This window comes from Esox lucius, chromosome 14 (assembly GCF_011004845.1).
Source record: "Esox lucius isolate fEsoLuc1 chromosome 14, fEsoLuc1.pri, whole genome shotgun sequence".
Classification (NCBI taxonomy): domain Eukaryota; kingdom Metazoa; phylum Chordata; class Actinopteri; order Esociformes; family Esocidae; genus Esox; species Esox lucius.
The window spans coordinates 660,197-683,394 of record NC_047582.1 but is presented as its reverse complement, the minus strand read 5'-3'; the positions used below and the strand labels follow the sequence as shown (position 1 = coordinate 683,394).

The window sequence follows — 23,198 nt, the reverse complement described above, 5'->3', positions numbered from 1 at the left end:
TTTTTGTGTTTACTTTTATTCATAGTTAGTTTTAAAACTTACAGTGATTGATATACAAATTGTACTGTGAATGTACTGTACATTTATTTCAGCACACCCATCTGCCAAAGCTAGAAGCCATGACATTGGAGAGGACACAGAAGATCTTGATATGGACATAACTGTATTTGTAATCCTTTTGACACACTCACGGAGCTCCATGACAGACTTTTGTCTTTTTTACTAGGACTGTATTATTTTTTATTAAAGTAACGGTTTACACATCTAATAGCCTTGGGTTGTCTTGTTTCGTGTACAGATCCATGCAATTCAATGACAGATTGGATTCATGCTCCCAAGACAGTTGGTATGTATTGTATAACATGTACTATCTTTTCACATTGTGTGGACAAACTTTGATCATAATAGATTAGATTATTTTTTTAGATTACACTCAACTTTTATGTAATTGAACAGTACAAGTACAGTACAATAAAATGCAGTTAGCATCTAACCAGAAGTGCAAATAGAAGTGGGAAGAAAGTATTTACAAGTATTAAGTATATTACAAGTGGGATGTATAGATGTGCAATGAAAGAAAGTGCAATACAATGGCAATACTAAATGTGCAATTAAGGCAAAATAGAGGAGGGCTGAAATGTGCAAGTATTAAGTACTATGTATGTTACATGTGGGATAATAGTTGTGAAAATGGCAATACTACAAAGTGGCATTCTAGATGAGCAATCGAGATAAATGAAGGAGAAGCCAGCATGGGCAACTGGGATGCGGATAGCCGCAGTGGTGTCCCCGGGGTAGACATGCGTATGTAATAACTGTAAAAATGCTTGCATGATGGCAATTCTAAATGTGCAAGGTGCATGTGCAACTGAAATGCTGGGATAGCAGCAGTGAGGTTCCCGAGGTGGACACATACATGTAACAGCTGAAGACTACTTTTATCAGACTTAGCAAGGCAGTGTCAGAGTAGTAAGAAAGGAGTTGTCACAGAGTTAAGCAGGGTTACAATAGATGGAAATAACTATTCCTGAGCCAGCTGGTATAGAACGCATAGATCTGTACCGCCTGCCTGATGGTAGGAGAGAAAACAGTTTGTGGCATTGATGTGAAGGGTCCCTGATGATCCTGTGCACCCTGCACAGGCACTGCTTGTGCTGGAGTTCTACGATGGCTAGGAGCTGGGCACCAGTGATGTGCTTGGCGGTTTTCACCACCCGTTGCAGAGCCTTCCTATTGGCTACGGAGCAACCGCTAAACCACACTGGGCTGCAGTTTGTCAGAATGCTCTCGATTGTGCAGTGGTAAAAGTTCACACAGGCTTTCTTCAGCCTCCTCGAAAAGTACAGGTGCTGCTGTGGCCTTTGACCAATAGTATGTTCATACTTAGTTGTAAAACATGTAGAGTTTGATTATTACTTTGCTATCACCATTTACTTGATCAGTTATATAGCATGCACACAACACTGTCCACATTCAACAGTTGACTGGTGCTGTTTCTTGAAAGAACTCCGGATAAATACTGTACTGTAGGCAGACTTTATTTGTCATTTATTAACAATTTTATTTGTTTCTGCAATACAAGCTGTGTTTTGGATTGGAGATGGAATATCTTTTTTTAGTTTTCTTTGGAAACTAAAGTGCATATTACCAAAGTTTGTCAATTTTAAATGCTTTTCTTAATCTTTAGATTCACATCTCCAAGAACTTCAGGAACTCTTGGACAATTCTGATGTTCATGATGAGACCTCACCACCTCAGCTCAAGGCATCCTCAGACTGGGATACTAGACAGCTAATGTCTTCAGAAAGGTGGAGGGAGGCAAGGGCATTTCTCTTTAACCACTGGCTGGCAATGGAGGATGTCTCCTCATCACCCATATGTTAACAGTGTGGTACCAACCCAGTTGTCGTGCGCTGTAGAAAATGCCTTCCAAGACCCTTCTTCTGTGCCGAGTGTGACTTAGCAAGGCATTCCCTTTTCGTCCGCTACAATAGGGTTGCCAAGGTGAAAAGTTTCCTAGAGTCACTGCAGGCATCACAATCCTTGATGGCAGCCATGCTCACAAACAACTTGGTATCTTCCTACTGTTTTAGAGATCACATAAATGTACCTTCCTTCTATTCTTTCATGATTAGAAATTGTTGTAATCTTTTTCTATGATATCTGTTTTTATTTAGCTCCTCTCCTGCCTGTAGAGATGCCTCAATGTTTTTGCCTGTGTCCACAACCAGAAATCTGTTTTTGCCCTGGCAGGTCTGTTGCGCTTGTCATATGTTGTTTTGTCTTGTTGCAATAGAGCTGTTTAATACATTTTATGATTCTCTCTTTAGGTCGTTACAATCTGGCATTGCCAATCAATCAATCAATCAAAATTTATTTATAAAGCGCTTTTTACAACAGCAGTTGTCACAAAGTGCTTTACAGAGACACCCGGCCTTAAACCCCAAGGAGCAAACAACAGCAGTGTTGAATTTCAGTGGCTAGGAAAAACTCCCTAAGAAGGTCGAATTTTAGGAAGAAACCTAGAGAGGACCCAGGCTCAGAGGGGTGACCAGTCCTCTTCTGGCTGTGCCGGGTGAGATATTAAGAGTCCAATTGGAATAATAAATACATTTCTCTTGGCTAAATCCAGAGTATATTAGATTTTAGACTAGGTCAGAAGTATGACCAGGTGGACAAGGACAGGAACAGCAACGGTCCCCCCAAACCAGGTAATCCGCCGGTGTGGACCAGGACCTCATCTCCTTCTAAAATTTAAAATTGGAGGAAACTGAGAAAAGTTAGTAGTACATCCCTCATGTCCCCCAGCACAATAATATAGCAGCGTAACACCTTTGAAACTGAGACGGGGGGGTCCGGTGACACTGTGGCTTGAGATGGGTTTTTAGTAGACACTTGAAAGTTTGCACTGAGTTTGCATTTCTAACCTTAATTGGCAGATCATTCCACAGGAGTGGAGCTCTATGAGAAAAGGCCCTGCCGCCAACTGTTTGTTTAGAAATTCTAGGTACAATTAAAAGGCCTGCATCTTGCGATCTAAGGTTACGTGTAGGTATGTATGGCTGGATCATTTCAGCAAGGTAAGTAGGAGCAAGTCCATGTATTGATTTATAGGTTAAGAGTAAAACCTTAAAATCAGCCCTAACCCTAACAGGCAGCCAATGTAAGGAAGCCAGGACAGGAGTAATGTGTTCAAATTTTTTTGTTCTAGTTAGGATTCTAGCAGCTGTGTGCAGCACTAATTGAAGTTTATTTATTAATTTGTCTGGATAACCAGAGAGAAGAGCATTGCAGTAATCTAATCTAGAAGTAACGAAAGCATGAATTAATTTTTCTGCATCAGTTTTTGATAGAAAGTTTCTAATTTTTGCGATGTTTCGAAGATGAAAATAAGCAACTCTTGAGACATATTTTATATGTTCTTCAAAAGAGAGGTCAGGGTCAAGGGTAACGCCAAGGTTTTTTACAGTTTTTTGGGATACGACCATGCAGCCGTCGAGGTTCACAGTGAGATCTGCTAACAACGCTCTTTGTTTTTTGGGTCCTAAAAGGAGCATTTCTGTTTTATTTGAGTTTAAGAGCAAGAAATTCTCTGTCATCCACTTCCTAATATCTGAAACGCATGCTTCCAAAATAGCTAATTTAGGGGCTTCTCCATGCTTCATTGAAATATATAACTGTGTGTCATCAGCATAACAGTGAAAGTTAATATTGTGATTTCGGATTACATCGCCCAGAGGGAGCATGTATAGTGAGAAAAGTAATGGGCCCAGAACCGAGCCTTGAGGAACTCCAAAGCATACCTTTGACTTGTCAGAGGATATGCCATCCACACTAACGAACTGATATCTTTCAGATAAATAAGATTTAAACCAGGCTAGAACATGTCCACGTAGCCCAATATTGGTTTCCAGTCTCTCTAAGAGACTACCAGAGCTCCATTGTGAAACATGCAAGGAAACTTGTTCAGCAGAAATGAGAGACCTGCAAGGAAGTGACTACTGGCCTGCCACCATCAACTTTTGCACTGTGTTTTCGACTGACGTGTATGCCTCAAATGAAGAGATGAAAATGGCTGCCCCAGGGATGTCACGTCGAGCATCTTTGACAATGCTTGACCAAAGGACAGAACATTTTGGCAGAGTAGGTTTATGGATCTGTCATGGTACGGTGAGCAGCAGCGCCACCGTTCCATACACCTTCAGTTCCAAACATCACACGAACGCATCCCGGACTTGTTGTGTCATATGTCTTCAATTATCGTTCACACCAGGTCCCTGTTTGCTAATTTCAATCAATCAATCAAATTTATTTATAAAGCCCTTTTTACAACAGCAGTCGTCACAAAGTGCTTTACAGAGACACCTGGCCTTAAACCCCAAGAAGCAAACAACAGTAGTGTTGAATTTCAGTGGCTAGGAAAAACTCCCTAAGAAGGTCGAATTTTAGGAAGAAACCTAGAGAGGACCCAGGCTCAGAGGGGTGACCAGTCCTCTTCTGGCTGTGCCGGGTGAGATATTAAGAGTCCAATTGGAATAATAAATACATTTCTCTGGGCTAAATCAGAGTCTATTTGATTTTAGACTAGGTCAGCAGTATGACCAGGTGGACAAGGACAGGGACAGCAACGGGCCCCCCAAACCAGGTAATCCGCAGGTGTGGACCAGGACCTCATCTCCTCCTAAAATTTAAAACTGGAGGAGACTGAGAAAAGTTAGTAGTGCATTCCTCATATCCCCCAGCACATTAATATAGCCCGGGGACAGGGCCTAACAGGCAGGAAATCAATCCATCCACATTGCCAGGCATCAACTAAAGGGACACCTATGTGTTTAAATGTTTAAAAGGAAAAGGAGGAGCTGGTGAAAGGTCTCCTGCAGGATATGCAGGATGCAGGAAGGACGAGATGCAGGAGGGGAGGCCGGAGGAAGAGGATGGCGAGGTGCCCAACCCAGGCCCCCCCAGGAAATGTTTAGGGGGGGGCTGAGTGGGTGCCTGAGGGGAACCCTGACGGCACCCCCTCTACGTCCGGTGCCTGCGTCTCGGCGCCGACTGTTCCCTGCTGCCCGGGAGTTGCCGCCAGCGCCTCCTCCTGTCCCGGCCGCCCCGGCGCCTCCTCCTGTCCCGGCCGCCCGGCACCTCTTCCTGTCCCGGCCGCCCCGACGCCCTCTCCTGTCTCGGCCGCCCCGGCGCCCTCTACCGGCCCGGCCGCCCCGTCGGCTCTCCCGGCTACCGACCCGGCTAGCCCCCCCAGGAAATATTTAGGGGGGGGCTGAGTGGGTGCCTGAGGGGAACCCTGACGGCACCCCCTCTACGTCCGGTGCCTGCGTCTCGGTGCCGACTGTTCCCTGCTGCCCGGGAGTTGCCGCCAGCGCCTCCTCCTGTCCCGGTCGCCCCGGCGCCTCCTCCTGTCCCGGCCGCCCCGGCACCTCTTCCTGTCCCGGCTGCCCCGGCGCCCTCTCCTGTCCCGGCCGCCCCGGCACCTCCTCCTGTCCCGGCCGCCCCGGCACCTCTTCCTGTCCCGGCCGCCCGACGCCCTCTCCTGGCCCAGCCGCCCCGTCGGCTCTCCCGGCTACCGACCCTCCATCGGCTCTCCCGGCTACCCGGCTCTCCCGGCTACCCGACCCTCCATCGATCGACACTCTTAAATAAGGAAGTACAGAGACGAAAATCTCTAGGCACAAGTTAACCATTTTTATATTATTTGCAAATAAGAGAGATGCGTCAAACGCTTAGTCCGAGGAGTCTCTGACTCCATACATGCACAATCCGTATTTGTGAAAAAGGGTGTGGTAAGTTGTTGCCCATCTGTCTTGTGTCACAAAGGCTTTACCCAAAGGGCGGGCTGTCCCCCCACCTTATCCTTCCTGCCATAATGTTTACTGTTGTGTTTACCTAAAGGGGCCAACTGATCTTACTTCCCCCCCAAGGACCACATTCCTAAGGAACAGAGAACTGACACCCTTCTTTGTCTAGGTAGGAGGACATGGCCCAAATACCTAATGATCCTCTGATATTATACAGACATGTGTGTCACAATCAAAGTAAAGATTTACATACCAGCCAATGGAAAGACAGACATTTCTCAAATGCACCTTAATTCAAAGTTTCCATAACACCCTCCATCGGCTCTCCCCGCTACCGGGGCCTCCATCAGCTCTCCCGGCTACCGGCTCTCCATCAGCTCTCCCGGCTACCGGCCCTCCTTCGGCTCTCCCAGCTACCGGCCCTCCGTCGGCTCTCCCAGCTACCGGCCCTCCGTCGGCTCTCCCGGCTCCTGACCCCCCGCCGGCTACCGGCCCTCTGCCGGCTCTCCTGGTTCCTGACCCTCCGCCGGCTCTCCTGGCTCCTGATCCTCCGCCGGCTCTTCCGGCTCCTGATCCTCCGCCGGCTCCGCCTCCCTGGCCTGCCCCCTCTCCCGTACACCGTCTCCTCGTCTTTGGGGGGGGGGGGGGGTACTGTCATGGTACGGTGAGCAGCAGCGCCACTGTTCCATACACCTTCAGTTCCAAACATCACACGAAATATGTCACATTTCTTCAATTATTGTTCACACCAGGTCCCTGTTTGCTAATTTGTATGTGTTTAAATGTTTCCCCTCTGCTCCCCACAGTGTGGATCATTGATGTTGTCATGTTTGATGTCGTGTCTGGTGCTGCCAAATGTAAGTTCCTTATACCCGTTGCTACATTTATTTTGCTGCTGAAGTCAGCCCTTTTCTTTCATTGTGTTTTGTTATGCTCAGTGTTCTTTTAAATTAAAGATTCAACACCAACTACTCCTGCCTGCACCTGGTTCCTTGCTCCCGCAACACCACCATTCATTACAGTAGCTGTATCAAAAGTAAAACAGACTGATTGTAAGGCAAGCCAGGAGCAGGATTTTTACATTTTCTTTACAATTGTTTCAATATCAGACAGGGAAAATCTTGTCTGATTCCTTCCATAAGAATTTCATGGCTGCACGGGATGAAATTAACAACTTGTGCAAGGAGCAGGTGTTCGTCTGTCCAGCTTGCACCCCCAAAATGGTTGCGGTTTCAGTGGATGGAAATCGCAAGCATTACCAGTTTAAGAACACTGCAGGGTATTTATACATACTCATAATCACTTCAGGTCTCACCAGTTTAATAACAGTAGTTTTGAGAATCTTTATGTTATTGCTGAACAAGCTTCATGAATCTTTATGTTGTTGCTGAAAACCTTCTGCATTTCTTTGCTGTTTAGAACTGATTAACGTGGCTACTTTGAAGCGGTCTTTATCCACAAATATGAGTATTGCCAGCAGCGTATAGAGTGTCAACAACAAGCCAGTGACTCTTCCCCCGAAAGGCATTGGAGGGAGGGTATCCCAGTGGCGACGAGAGCCCACCTGGCAAGACAGCAAGACTGGACAGTATCAAGCCTACTGGTCACCTTCACGCCCCCGGGCCAGGCTACACCTAATTATAAACCGTGCATTAGAGATGAGTTTTTAGTAGACACTTGAAAGTTTGCACTGAGTTTGCATTTCTAACCTTAATTGGCAGAACATTCCACAGGAGTGGAGCTCTATGAGAAAAGGCCCTGCCGCCAACTGTTTGTTTAGAAATTCTAGGTACAATTAAAAGGCCTGCATCTTGTGATCTAAGGTTACATGTAGGTATGTATGGCTGGATCATTTCAGCAAGGTAAGTAGGAGCAAGTCCATGTATTGAAAATAAGCAACTCTTGAGACATATTTTATAAGTTCTTCAAAGGAGAGGTCAGGGTCAAGGGTAACGCCAAGGTTTTTTACAGTTTTTTGGGATACGACCATGCAGCCGTCGAGGTTCACAGTGAGATCTGCTCACAACGCTCTTTGTTTCTTGGGTCGTAAAACGAAAATCTCTGTTTTCCTTGCGTTTAAGAGCAAGACATTCTCTGTCATCTACTTCCTAATATCTGAAACGCATGCTTCCAAAGAAGCTAATTTTGGGGCTGCTCCATGCTTCATTGAAATACACTCACCTAAAGGATTATTAGGAACACCATACTAATACTGTGTTTGACCCCCTTTCGCCTTCAGAACTGTCTTAATTCTACGTGGCATTGATTCAACAAGGTGCTGAAAGCATTCTTTAGAAATGTTGGCCCATATTGATAGGATAGCATCTTGCCGTTTATGGAGATTTGTGGGATGCACATCCAGGGCACGAAGCTCCCGTTTCACCACATCCCAAAGATGCTCTATTGGGTTGAGATCTGGTGACTGTGGGGGCCATTTCAGTACAGTGAACTCATTGTCATGTTCAAGAAACCAATTTGAAATTATTCGAGCTTTGTGACATGGTGCATTATCCTGCTGGAAGTAGCCATCAGAGGATGGGTACATGATGGTCATAAAGGGATGAACATGGTCAGAAACAATGCTCAGGTAGGCCGTGGCATTTAAACAATGCCCAATTGGCACTAAGGGGCCTAAAGTGTGCCAAGAAAACATCCCCCACACCATTACACCACCACCACCAGCCTGCACAGTGGTAAGAAGGCATGATGGATCCATGTTCTCATTCCGTTTTACGCCAAATTCTGACTCTACCATCTGAATGTCTCAACAGAAATCGAGACTCATCAGACCAGGCAACATTCTTCCAGTCTTCAACTGTCCAATTTTGGTGAGCTTGTGCAAATTGTAGCCTCTTTTTCCTATATGTAGTGGAGATGAGTGGTACCCGGTGGGGTCTTCTGCTGCTTCTTGTGCGTGTTGTGGCTTCACAAATGCCTTGCTGCATACCTCGGTAGTAACGAGTGGTTATTTCAGTCAAAGTTGCTCTTCTATCAGCTTGAATCAGTCGGCCCATTCTCCTCTGACCTCTAGATTCAACAAGGCATTTTCGCCCACAGGACTGCCGCATACTGGATGTTTTTCCCTTTTCACACCATTCTTTGTAAACCCTAGAAATGGTTGTGCGTGAAAATCCCAGTAACTGAGCAGATTGTGAAATACTTAGACCGGCCCGTATGGCACCAACAACCATGCCACGCTCAAAATTGCTTAAATCACCTTTCTTTCCCATTCATGAGAAATTGAACAGGTGTTCCTAATAATCCTTTAGGTGAGTGTAATGAATATAGCAATTGTCGGATAGGTCTTTCACATATATAGTTTGGTTCTGGAATACGTTTCGGAACTGATGAAGATCTCTAGTAGCAGCTTTCTATCTTGTACGATTTTCGTTCGGTGTCTCAGCAATGAATTCCGCTCATCCTCCGGCCACAACAGTGCTTAAGAACTGTTCTGTGAGCAAGTAGGATTTTCAATTGTTTAGCTTTAAAATGTGTTGAGCAAACAAAAAATGTGTTTGAAATCAAGAATAGCTTAACATATCAGAATAATATGTCATGAAAATTCACCAAGGGATGCTTCAGTTTTCAAAATTCAATATTAATAACCAAAAATATTCATTATAGTCAATATGTTATGTATGTGTATTTGAAAGTAAATATAAATGTACAAATTTTTACACTTACAATCATAATAAAGAATGCAAATAAATAAAGCATAAAGCACACATTGGAAATAAAAATGCATTTATGTATGTACATAAGAATGATGATTCTGTTGGGGTTGACATGGGTGGAGAGAGAGAAAGTGTGCAAAGGCTTTAGGTGGGGACATGGTGAATCATGGTGGTGTCTGGTTCTTGAATCCAAAGGCTCTGCCATTTTCTGCCACTGTAATGAAAGAAACAAAAAACATACAATGACATGTGCTACTCTTACCTCTTTCCCTGACAACATGTTTGGATTTGGATAAGCCCCACTAAGTCTTCACCAATCCCCTAAGTGCCCTCTTAAAGAAGTATGAATAAATACACAATTGAAAGATTAAGGGACTCATTTGGGATTGGACAGGAATCTAATCATGGACATACTGTATGATAAAATAAGTTAAAGTAAAAATCTTCTAATTGACAAATGTAAATAGTAAGAGTGACTACTCTTTTGCCATTTGATGTTGCTTGTTTAATTAACTTGCAAACTAAATGAATTAAGCTTTGATTAACTAAATGTTTTGTTGTGAATAGTCAACTGGATTAGTAGTATTTACAGAAAATACCCTTCACCTGTTTATTGGATCAAAGTTACATAAATGTTCTTCCTTTACATTTAGTTCTGACTATCCTCCCTAACTCTGTGCTTCACAACGGTCTCCACTGTTCTCATGAAGTGTTTCGCCTTGCATTCTGAAATGTGAAAAATATTATGTATTTCAGTTACTCCATTTCTTCTTACACCCGATGGAATGGTATTGCATTTCTGTCATTACTCAAAACATAGAAAAACATCCTGCTGACTGCTTAATTAACTTTCACTGTCTTTACATTACTGCTAGACCGACTTAATCAAATATTCTGTTATAGTGCCTCGTTGGCACCGCTGAGTACAAATAGTCAGTGACACATTGAAAATAATATCTACACTCATGTGCCTTACAAATAGTACCTAGACTCGTACCTTTACACTTGGGTTTCTTTCTCTGCTTGCCTGGCGCTATCTCTGTTATTCTGTCCTGCTGTATCCCTTACCTCCTCTGAAACAGGGGTCCATGCTATAGTAAGAACATACAAAAATACCTTTCATTTTACCTTTCAGGAGGATTGCGGCCAAATATTATTAATAGTCTTTCGCAATACAAATTTGTGTTATTTTAGTGGTTACACAAACTGTGCTTTTTACAACAGCAGTTGTCACAAAGTGCTTTATAGAGACACCCGGCCTTAAACCCCAAGGAGCAAACAACAGTAGTGTTGAATTTCAGTGGCTAGGAAAAACTCTAGAGAGGACCCATGCTCAGAGGGGTGACCAGTCCTCTTCTGGCTGTGCCGGGTGAGATATTAAGAGTCCAATTGGAATAATAAATACATTTCTCTGGGCTAAATCCAGAGTATATTTGATTTTAGACTAGGTCGGAAGTATGACCAGGTGGACAAGGCCAGGGACAGCAACGGGCCCCCCAAACCAGGTACTCCGCAGGTTTGGAACAGGACCTCATCTCCTCCTAGAATTTAAAACTGGAGGAGACTGAAAAAAAGTTAGTAGTGCATTCCTCATATCCCCCAGCACAATAATATAGCGCCGTAACACCTTGGAACTGAGACGGGGGGGTTCACTGGCCAGTGGCCCAGAAGGAGGAGAGGTCAGTGTGGGTTTACTGGCCTGGGCCTCATATGGAGTGGAGGTCACTGTGGGTTCACTTGCCTGAGCCACAGATGGAGGGAAGGTCACTGTGGGTCCACTGGCCTGGGCTTTAGAAGTAGTGGCGGTCACTGCGGGTTCACTGGCCTGGGCCTTAGATGGAGGGGAGGTCACTGTGGGTCCACTGGCCTGGGTCTCAGATGGAGGGGATGTCATTGTGGGTTCACTGGCCTGGGCCTAAGATGGAGGGGAGTTCACTGTGGGTCCACTGGTCTGGGCCTCAGATAGAGGGGGGGTCACTGTGGGTCCACCGGCCTGGGCCTCAGATGGAGGGGGGGGTCACTGTGGGTCCACTGGGGGGGGTCTCCGGCTGGGTGCCCTGTGAAGTTGTTGCAAACCTACAAAAAGCTGTTCAAATGATAATTAATGTTGATTTTAAAAACTGGAAGTAAGAGATATTAGTACATGACATAATTATTTTGTTTAATAAAATGTAGACAAAATTATTTAATCAATCTTTAGTTTTTAATTAACACAATTGATAAATAAGTAATTTAATAGCAGGGTTTTTATGATTTGTTACATAATACGCATAACAGTGTCTGAATTACCTTTTAGTAGATACTCATAAAGACAAGACATCTTTAAAACATCTCTGTGGGGGCCCTCTGGAACTGGACCCAAGGCAGTCACCATTTCAGCTACCCACTTCTGATTAACCTTCCTGGTCTCCTTCCCCAGAAACAGGATGGGTTTATAACCAAGCTTGTATAACTCCTGAAACCGGAAAGATAAACACCACATCTTGGATTTTTACAGAAAATACTACAGTACATCACAGTGTTTGGATAAATACATGAACTGATCCATAAACAGACAAATACACTATAGATTATTAAGGATAAACATTCCATTCCCTTTGGGCCATTCAAAATAAGGCTTACTGCTACAAAAAATTTTTTTAAGGCATTTATATACATTCACTGGACACTTCATTAGGGACTTCTTTTCAACTGCTCCATCCATCATCTTCCACTTATCCGGGGCCGGGTCGCGGGGGCAGCAGTCTAAGCAGGGATGCCCAGATTTCCCTCTCCCCAGACACTTCCTCCAGCTCTTCCGGGGGGACACCGAGGCGTTCCCAGGCCAGCCGGGAGACATAGTCCCTCCAGCGTGTCCTAGGTCTTCCCCGGGGTCTCCTCCCGGTGGGACGGAATCCGAAACAGATGCCCAAGCCACCTCAGGTGACCCCTCTCGATGTGGAGGAGCAGCGGCTCTACTCTGAGCTCCTCCCGGGTGACCGAGCTTCTCACCCTATCTCTAAGGGATGGCCCAGCCACCCTGCGGAGAAAGCTCATTTCGGCCACCTGTATCCGGGATCTTGTCCTTTCGGTCATGACCCAAAGCTCATGACCATAGGTGAGAGTAGGAACGTAGATTGACCGGTAAATCGAGAGCGTTGCCTTGCGGCTCAGCTCTTTCTTCACCACGACAGACCGATACATCGACCGCATTACTGCAGAAGCTGCACCGTCAATCTCCCGTTCCATCCTTCCCTCACTCGTGAACAAGACCCCTAGATACTTAAACTCCTCCACTTGAGGCAGGCACTCTCCACCAACCTGAAGTGGGCAAGCCACCCTTTTCCGACTGAGGACCATGGCCTCGGATTTGGAGGTACTGATTTTCATCCCCACCACTTCACACTTGGCTGTAAACCGTCCAAGTGCATGCTGAAGGTCCTGGCTTGAAGGGGCCAACACGACAACATCATCCGCAAAGAGCAGAGACGAAATTGTGTGGTCCCCAAACCTGACACCCTCCGGCCCCTGGCTGCACCTAGAAATTCTGTCCATAAAAATTACGAACAGAACCGGCGACAAAGGGCAGCCCTGCCCGAGTCCAACATGCACAGGGAACTGCTCATTAACGCATATATCTAATCAGCCAATCACATGGCAGCAACTGAAATTCAGGGATCTCTTGATACTAACCCAAGGTCAGGTAGGCCAAGAAAGATTTCAGCCAAAACATCCAGAAGAATTGTTCTGGATACGAAGAAAAACCCACTGGTAACCTGAAGAGAAATATGGCCATCACAGTCTCCTGACCTTAATATCACCGAGCCACTCTGGGAAGATCTCAAACGTGCAGTTCATGCAAGACAACCAAAGACTTTGCATGACCTGGAGGCATTTTGCCAAGACGAATGGGCAGCTATACCACCTGCAAGAATTTGAGGCTTCACAGACAACTATTACAAAATATTGCACGCTGTCATTGTTGCTAAAGGGGACAATACACAGTATTAAGAACTAAGGGTGTACAGACTTTTGAACAGGGGTCATTTCCTTTTTTTCATTGTTGACATGTTTTGTTTTATGATTGTGCCATTCTGTTATAACCTACAGATATGAATCCCACAAGAAATAAAATAAGTGTTTTGCTTGCTCACTCATTTTCTCTTTAAAAATTTTACATATTAGCAATTCTCCAAGGGTATGCAAACTTTTGAGCGTGGCTTGTTGCACCAACGGTCAGAATAAATTCCGTGTTAGTTGTGAAACTTGGCAATGAAACTGTTTGGTGCCAGATTTGAGTATTTCTGAAAGTGCTGATCAACTTGGATATTCCCGCACAATCATCTCCAGGGTTTACAGGAAATGGTCCGAAAAAGAAAAAGAAGTGAATGGCAGTCTTCTGGTGAAAATGTTTGTTGATGTCAGAGGTCAGAGGTCAATGGCAAGACAGGTTTGAGGTGATAGAAGGCGATAGTAACTCAAATAACCACTAGTTACAACCAAGGCATGCAGAAGAGCATCTCTGAACGCACAACACATTGAATCTTTAAGCAGATGGGCTACAGCAGCAGAAGACCACACTGGATGCCACTCCTGTCAGCTAACAATAGGAAACTGAGGCTTCAATTTGCACAGGCCCACCAAAATTGGACAATAAAAGATTCCCTGGTCTGACGAGTCTTGATTTCTGCTGCGATATTAAGATGGTAAGGATTCGGCGTAAACAACATGAAAGCATGGATCCACCCTGCCTTCTATCAACGGTTCAAGATGGTGGTGGTGGTGTAATGATTTGGGGGATATTTTTTTGGTACACTTTGGGCCCCTTAGTACCAATTGAACATTGTTTAAACGCCAGAGCCAACTTGAGTATTGTTGCTGACCATGTACATCCCTTTATGACCACAGTGTACCCATCTTCTAATTGCTACTTCCAGCAGGATAACGTGCCATGTCATAAAGCTCACATCATCTCATCTCATTTTATTGAACATCACAATGAGCTCACTATCCAATAGAGCATCTCTGGGATGTAGTGGGAAAGGATATTTGCATCAACACAATATTAACTTTCACTGTTATGCTGATGACACACAGTTATATATTTCAATGAAGCATGGAGAAGCCCCTAAATTAGCTATTTTGGAAGCATGCGTTTCAGATATTAGGAAGTGAATGACAGAGAATTTCTTGCTCTTAAACTCAAATAAAACAGAAATGCTCCTTTTAGAACCCAAAAAACAAAGAGCGTTGTTAGCAGATCTCACTGTGAACCTCGACGGCTGCATGGTCGTATCCCAAAAAACTGTAAAAAACCTTGGCGTTACCCTTGACCCTGACCTCTCCTTTGAAGAACATATAAAATATATCTCAAGAGTTGCTTATTTTCATCTTCGAAACATCGCAAAAATTAGAAACTTTCTATCAAAAACTGATGCAGAAAAATTAATCCATGCTTTCGTTACTTCTAGATTAGCTTACTGCAATGCTCTTCTCTCTGGTTATCCAGACAAATTAATAAATAAACTTCAATTAGTGCTGCACACAGCTGCTAGAATCCTAACTAGAACAAAAAAATTTGAACACATTACTCCTGTCCTGGCATCCTTACATTGGCTGCCTGTTAGGGTTAGGGCTGATTTTAAGGTTTTACTCTTAACCTATAAATCAATACATGGACTTGCTCCTACTTACCTTGCTGAAATGATCCAGCCATACATACCTACATGTAACCTTAGATCACAAGATGCAGGCCTTTTAATTGTACCTAGAATTTCTAAACAAACAGTTGGCGGCAGGGCCTTTTCTCATAGAGCTCCACTCCTGTGGAATGTTCTGCCAATTAAGGTTAGAAATGCAAACTCAGTGCAAACTTTCAAGTGTCTACTAAAAACTCATCTCTACAGCACGGTTTATAATTAGGTGTAGCCTGGCCCGGGGGCGTGAAGGTGACCAGTAGGCTTGATACTGTCCACCCTTGCTGTCTTGCCAGGTGGGCTCTCGTCGCCACTGGGATGCCCTCTCTTTCCAATGCCCTTCTGGGGAAGAGTCACTGGCTTGTTGTTGACTCTCTATTGCGCACTTGTGCAGTTGGGCTGTACGCTGCTAGCAATACTCGGCCCTCATTCAGGGGGGTTGCGGTTGGTGGGTGTCCCTTTTGTTGATGCCTGGCAATGTGGTTGGATTGATTTCCTGCCTGTTGGGCCCTGTCCGGGGCCTCCCCCGGGTAGGGCCACAGTGTCACCGGACCCCCCCGTCTCAGTTCCAAGGTGTTACGCTGCTATATTATTGTGCTGGGGGACATGAGGGATGTACTACTAACTTTTCTCAGTTTCCTCCAATTTTAAATTTTAGAAGGAGATGAGGTCCTGGTCCACACCGGCGGATTACCTGGTTTGGGGGGACCGTTGCTGTTCCTGTCCTTGTCCACCTGGTCATACTTCTGACCTAGTCTAAAATCAAATATACTCTGGATTTAGCCCAGAGAAATGTATTTATTATTCCAATTGGACTCTTAATATCTCACCCGGCACAGCCAGATGAGGACTGGTCACCCCTCTGAGCCTGGGTCCTCTCTAGGTTTCTTCCTAAAATTCGACCTTCTTAGGGAGTTTTTCCTAGCCACTGAAATTCAACACTACTGTTGTTTGCTCCTTGGGGTTTAAGGCCGGGTGTCTCTGTAAAGCACTTTGTGACAACTGCTGTTGTAAAAAGCGCTTTATAAATAAATTTTGATTGATTGATTTTGATTGATTGACATGTGCTTAGTGTGAACCTATTCTCATCTGTGAAGAGAACAGGGGGGCAATGGCAGACCTGCCAATTCCGGTGTTCTCTGGCAAATGCCAATCGAGCTGCACAGTGCTGGGCTGTGAGCACAGGTCCCACTAGAGGACGTCGGGCCCTCATGCCACCCTCATGAAGTGGTCAGAAACATGCACACCAGTAGCCCTCTGGAGGTCATTATGTAGGGCTCTGGCAGTGCTCCTCCTTTTCCTCCTCGCATAAAGGAGCAGATTCCGGTCCTGCTGCTGGGTAAATGCCCATCTAAGGCCATGTACATCTCTCCTCGTGTAATGGCCTGTCTCCTGGTATCTCATCCATGCTCTTGAGACTGTACTGGGAGACTGGGAGACCTTCTTGCGACGTCATATATGGATGTGCCATTCTGGAACCTTTGCAATCTGTATGGGCTGCAGGTACTGCCTCATGCTATGCTACCAGTAGTGACAAGGACACTAGCAAAACACAAAACTAAAGAAGAATCTGCAAAACCATTCCCTTTTTGCGGGGTTGTCTTACTGTTACCTCTCCAGTGTACCCATTGTCAGTTTCAGTTGCAGCAAAACACAATCGCTTATGCTTCCTAACTGGACAGATTGATATCCCTAAGGTTTAACTGACATGGTGTTATACTGTGATGATTACGTATTCCCTTAATTTTTTTCCCTTAATGATTTATATTGACGGCTTACCTTTAGTTTTCCCCCACCCTGTGAGGGGGCAGCCTCCATTGCTAGGTTTTCTCTAGCTGTTTCTGACCGAAAAGCCTTCTCTACAGTATTCGCAATATGTTTTAGAATTCCTGGACACATGAATGTTGTTATGTAGACTGGAAGTTTATTATAAAATAGTAAGAAACAAATACAGCTCTGGAAAAAATTAAGAGACCACTGCACCTTTTTCTTTCCTTTCCAAAAAGGAAATATTGGAAATATTTCCAGAAAATGTCAGCGGGTTAGATTGTGACTGCGACTGCGGACTGTTCGACTGACGTAAGACCCTGAAGCCCCGCCTTACGTTAACACTGTCCTCAACACAGCATAGAAACAGACAGACCGCCTGTGACTATCAAGCAGTCGGAAGAATTTACCAAAACATGTCTTAAGATTACAACCAAGCGGTGATTGAAGAACCCAAGGCTGAGGACTGGCTGTGTGATGCCGAACAGTCCGCAGTCGCAGTCACATTTTCCAGAAATAGTTCCAATCTAACAGTCATACTCTTTCAGCCCCTCGACAACTTTAAACAGTACATCTACCGTAATATAAGGAATATTTAAGGGATGAAACAAAAACATGACCAAGGTCAACACGTAATTTTTTACAAAAAGGTAGGCCATCTCCTAGACAACACATTTATTTTATTAACTTCTGCTCAATATATATTTATAACTTAGTTTTTGATTGAATTTTCCTGTTGTGTTGTTGTTTGAGCTTCCAATATAAACAAAGGCTGTCAAAGGTTAGTATGTATAATAGGACTTAACCCATAGACATCATATATAAAGGCTAGATACCTTGTCCGTGCTAAAGGCTAATGGAGGTCGACATCCGCACATGAGGGCCATCTTGCCACAGGCCGCTCGCTCACTCGCAACATTGTGTTTTATGGTGCATGTACTTTTTAAATAACCACAACTTGCAAATTTTTCTACCGATTTTCAAACGGTTTGGTTTGTTATAAACGTCAGAGATAAAGTTATGACACTGCATACATATGAACCATTAAAACCATGGACTTCCATATGAAAATATCCTTGAACAGAACCAGATAGGTGTAATGAATATACAAACAAGGTATGTATGTTAAATCAATAAATAGGCTACAGAATGGCAACAAGACATATACACTTTTGTACTATTATAATAAAATTACTATTATAAAATAATTGTAATTACTACATGTTTTTTCTTTATGCTGGATAACAAGCATCTCTGAACTGACCACATTTCAGCCCTCTAGGTCACTTGATATGATTTTAGAAACAACTGAGCCCTAGCACCAGGTCTTGTGAAGCTGTGTGCAAAAGCAGACCAATATAGAATGAAATTGAGTACTTTAGACCATTATTTGCCAAGGTATTGTAATGGTCCCTTCCTGAAGGGGCCATTCCACTTCATGTTTTCTGTGTTTCCTTGTCTTGTCCTTGTATGGTCTTTCCTGTTCTTGTTTCTGTTAAACGGTATATTCAGTTCACCTGTGTTTTTGCCCCCACCTGTTTCTGTTCTCGTTTCTCAGTGTATTTAGTTCAGCCCTTTTCTCCTTGTCGGTCATTGTGTTTGTATATGTTATGTACACCTGTCGTGCTCTTGTGCTCCTGTGCCCCTGCCCCATTGGAATTATCGTAGTGCCCGGCACTCAGTTTAGGTTCTTCGTTGTTTTTTGGTTTAATAAAAGGGGTAACCCTTCGAACTTCTGCATTTGCCTCCGTCTCCATATCTAACTACGTGACAGAATGACCAACCGACCAAAAAGGAGGCAGCAGAAGTGGACGGTAGGGGAACTCCTCGGATGGCCGGATTCAGACTCCGAGGAGGAGGACCCCTACCGTCACCCCCTGGACCGCTGGATCCCCCGGTGGCCTTCACCGAGCACAGGCCCGCGTCAGCCACGGCAAAGCCGACCCAGAGAACTGACCACCAGAGACCCATTCCGGTCGGCACCCTGTCTCATTCCCCAGGTTCCCCGAGCGGGCTGGCGTGGTAGCAGGCTGGCCATTCGGCGCACCCCGCTACCCACTCCTGTCCCGCGGCCAGCCCCGGTCCCTCCTCCTGTCCCGCGGCCTGCCCCGGTCCCTCCTCCTGTCCCGCGGCCTGCCCCGGTCCCTCCTCCTGTCCCGCGGCCTGCCCCGGTCCCAACTCCTGTCCCGCGGCCTGCCCCGGTCCCAACTCCTGTCCCGCGGCCTGCCCCGGTCCCTACTCCGGTCCCGTGGCCTCCCCCGGTCCCTGTTCCTGCTCCGCTACCGGTCCCAGCCCCTGCTGCCCTGGAGAGGCAGCCAGTGCCCCCTGCTGCCCTGGAGAGGCAGTACCCACAATGTTTTTCAGAAGTGTAACAGGGTTGAAAATATATCTTTACTTTTACAGTTGAAATGTCACCAAATCCTGATGAATATTGTTTTGTATATGTTTAAGATGTGCTTTATTGCCTATGTTTATGCCTGAATGTTGTATTCAGACCAAGATGTTAATACTTGTACTGTCATTTTAAGAGGTCGCAGGTCTTGTGCGGTCATTCAGTTTGCGCCAGACAAGCTGAGAGGAGGTAATGTATTACTTTGCTCGTCATCTTTAAACATTTATTTCAGGTTTTGGACGATGCAAACCTTGTTTTATGCATGTACAAATGTTAGTTTTTAGGTTGTGAACATGCAGTTAATGTGTCAATTGAATATAAACCTTATAAGCAGACTTTTTGTAAGCTTTAAAGTAGACATGTTTGCACGTGCTGGTCCACAGGGTTTTATGTATGTTTATCTGCTAACAGGAGCTTAGGACTTGTGTGCTGTGCGGAGGAGACTGCATGTTACAGAGCCTTAGGTGTTTTTCGATTTATTTGTACAGGTATGCGCATAATGTTCATTATAATTCATTTTCACATTTTCATTTAAAAGTATTTGTGCTGTTAATACTAAAAGTTTTATCAGTCACGTATGTATGTGCAGTTCGCGCCAGACTAGATGAGAGGAGGAGCTTAGGACTTGTGTGCTGTGCGGAGGATGCTGCATGTTACAGAGCCTTAGGTGTTTTTCTGTTTATTTGTACAGACAAATCCACCATTCTGCCTTCATTAAAAGAGTGACCAGTAGTTGGTCGTGGTCCGGGTCCTTCTTTCCCTCAGCACACAATGCAGAAAATCATAGAACACAACGCAGAAAATACAGAGATTAATGGATGTGCATCCAGCCTAACATGAAACTGTTAAAGACGAGGCACGCCCATTACAGAAGCTTTATTGATTAAATGAAATCTGTCTTCAAAAGGCTTCAAATGGTGTTTCAGGGGGACAACAGTGCTTTCCTTTGTATATTGTTTAATCTGTAGTTGTGACAGTGTTGCAAGGGCACTTTTTCAGAACGTTAAACAGTAAAATATGGATGCAATTGGTGTCTACATCCTGGTCAAAGAGTTGAGAAGGGACAAGGTCACACTCAAGTATATCCATATCAAGATAATATGACAGCCGAACGTTGTCAGTTGAACATGATACAACATGCTAGAAATCCACACTTGGGTGAAACATATGGCGTTAAAGGACCAACTCCTTTTATATTGATTCCTTTTTATAACATTGTAACTGGTTTTGTCGTAGATTCTATGCACTGTATTGACTTGGGTGTAATGAGACAACTTGCAACCTTGTGGTTTGATAGCAGCCATCACACAGAGCCTTGGTATATAGGAACAAAGGTTAATGAAATATATTCTAAAATTACCTCTATTCAACCCCCTTCAAATATTACAAGGCTACCAAGATCACTTGCAAGCAGAGCATACTGGAAAGCCTCAGAGTGGCGTGCCTTTCTACTGTTTTATGGGCCTTTCTACTGTTTCCCGGCTCCTGGTCCCCCCTGGCTCCACCAGTTCCCGACCTGCCGCCGGCTCTCCCGGCTCCTGGTCCCCCCTGGCTCCACCAGTTCCCGACCCGCCGCCGGCTGTCCCTGCTCCGCGGCCTTCCGCCGCCCCTGTTCCTGGTAAGCCATTACATGCGGGGCTGCAGGAACTTCATCTCTGCCGACTCAGCCATTCGTACTCTCCCTGCTCACCGGCCGGGCACTCGAGTGGGCAGGAGACCTATGAGAGAGAGGGGACCTCCCTTGTGGTTCCGTGGAAGCATGCCCCCTGCTGCCCAGTGTCCGCCGCAGCCGCTAGCGCCCCCTGCTGCCCAGTGTCCGCCACCCGAGCCCGTTAATGACTGGCCCGAACCCGTTGATGACTGGCCCGAACCCGTTGATGACTGGCCCGAGCCCGCCGAAGACTGGTCGCCTCGTCTCAGCCGCCCGGCGCCCTCTACTGGTCCGGCCGCTCCGGCTCTCCCGGCTCCTGGTCCCCCCTGGCTCCCGCCAGTTCCCGACCCGCCGCCGGCTGTCCCTGCTCCAGCTCCTGGTTCTTCGCGGGTCCCTGGCTTCCGCCTGTTCATGTCCCTGGTCCCCGCCCCAGGGCTGAGTCTCCGCCTTGGTGCCCTGCCCGTCCTCCCCTTTGTTTGTTTTGGCGCGTCCAGATGTCCGCGCCTTTGGGGGGGGGGTACTGTAACGGTCCCTGCCTGAGGGGGGCCGTTCCACTTCATGTTTTCAGTTTGTCCTTGTCTTGTCCTTGTATGGTCTTTCCTGTTCTTGTGTCTGTTATCCTCCTCGTTTGTCTGTGTATTTAGTTCAACCATTTTCTCCTTGTCGTTGTTGGTCATTGTGTGCCTGTCATATTTTGTGTGTTCCTGAACTCCTGAGGATCTTGTAGTGCCCGGCATTCAGTTTTGCTTTCTTTGTTTTTGTTTATTAAAGAGAAACGCTTTGACATTCTGCGCCTGCCACCGTCTCCCTTTCTAAAACGTGACACTCCTCTTTTACTGCGTGCAAGGTGTTGTGGTCTATATTGCTCCAAATAGCATGCACGGAGGCGTACTTCGAAGATCCACAAGAAATCATCCGGGAACTTTTGTCATACTGTTTTCGGCATACTATGGTTTGAGACATACTAATGTTCTTGCATGCTAATCTGGCATACTATGTAGTATGCAAGTATGCAATTTGAGATTCAGCCCGGGTCTTTCTCAAATGATATCACGCACCAATTAAATGGCAATAAACATAATGCATTTGTAAAGAAACTCAAACATGTCGCTTGCCATATGGTAGCCTATCGCATCAAGGACCTCTTGTTGCTGACGAAAAAGGGAAAGTGACTTCCAGGGGGGTATTCCATCAACGGCGCTAATGAAATCTGCACTTAATTGAAAAAGCCGGTTTGAATGAACGCCAACATCCAATTAAGGCTCAAGCCGTTCCATAAACATAATCTAGCCATGTCTTGTCAACGTTAACTCAAACCAGGCTTTAACAAGCTTGCATTGTGCACATGCACAGAGTACATCAGCAGCCCAGAACAAGTGATCAGCGAAATGAAGATACTATGTCGCAAAAAAGAGACGAAAACTAGAGTGGTGATCTTCTCAACAGCGTAACAAACCCTGCTGAGGGTACTTCATGAAGAGTTTAAAGGAGTCATCACCAAAAAGGGCAATACTGCCGCAATTAACAAGGCAAGGGAGATAGCTTGGCAAAAAATTGCTGACAGAGACCGATTTAGACCTGATTGGGTTCATCCAAACATGGGATGCTAGCTTCTTGGTGCCAACATACGTCACGGTCTTGGAATGCCATTGCCAAACAAGGTAAGCATAAAGGACAGAGCACATAGGAAGAGTATCCACCCACCCTCACCATACTCTCTGACTAAAATCACCCAATGCTTCCAGATGTTGTCCCTGTCCCAAGCGGGGGCTCAACGACTCCCATCACTCCCTCCACCAAACTCACCCTCTCCCCCTCTAACAAGAAAACTGCAAAATCATCAGAACTACACAGTAAAACAATGACACTATACCGTCTTTACAACCCCCTAGACATAACTCGGTTATTATGTCGCAATTTAATACAATTGGCCAAAAATCCCTAGAAGAAACAGTTCGACATCTTAAAGCTTCCACATGTTGTCTCGACACACTGCTTTCGGACTTCTGTACTCTATAACAATGGATCTACAGCAAATAGTTAATGGCTCTCTACAATCAGGCATTTTCTCAAAGTCTCTAAAAAACTGCTGCCACTAAGCCTCTATTAAAAAAGAGAACATTGGATCCATCTATAATGAACAACTTTAGACCTGTATCAAATCTCCCTTTTATAGCCAAGATAATTGAGAAGGTTGTCTTCAATCAACTCAGCCATTTTTGTGAACTGAAG

The 23,198-nt window shown here is 45.2% G+C and overlaps 1 long non-coding RNA gene across 1 annotated transcript in view; it reads right to left on the bottom strand.

Moving 5' to 3' along the window:
- Positions 1-11,108: 11,108 nt before the first annotated feature.
- The window catches only part of LOC109615456, a 29,453-nt gene continuing 17,363 nt past the window's right edge, over positions 11,109-23,198 (bottom strand). Inside the window, exons 2-3 of the long non-coding RNA XR_002196448.3 lie at positions 11,771-11,936; positions 11,109-11,567 (exon numbers count right to left, since the gene is read on the bottom strand). This is a non-coding gene — a long non-coding RNA (uncharacterized LOC109615456). The remainder of the gene's footprint in view (positions 11,568-11,770; positions 11,937-23,198) is intronic.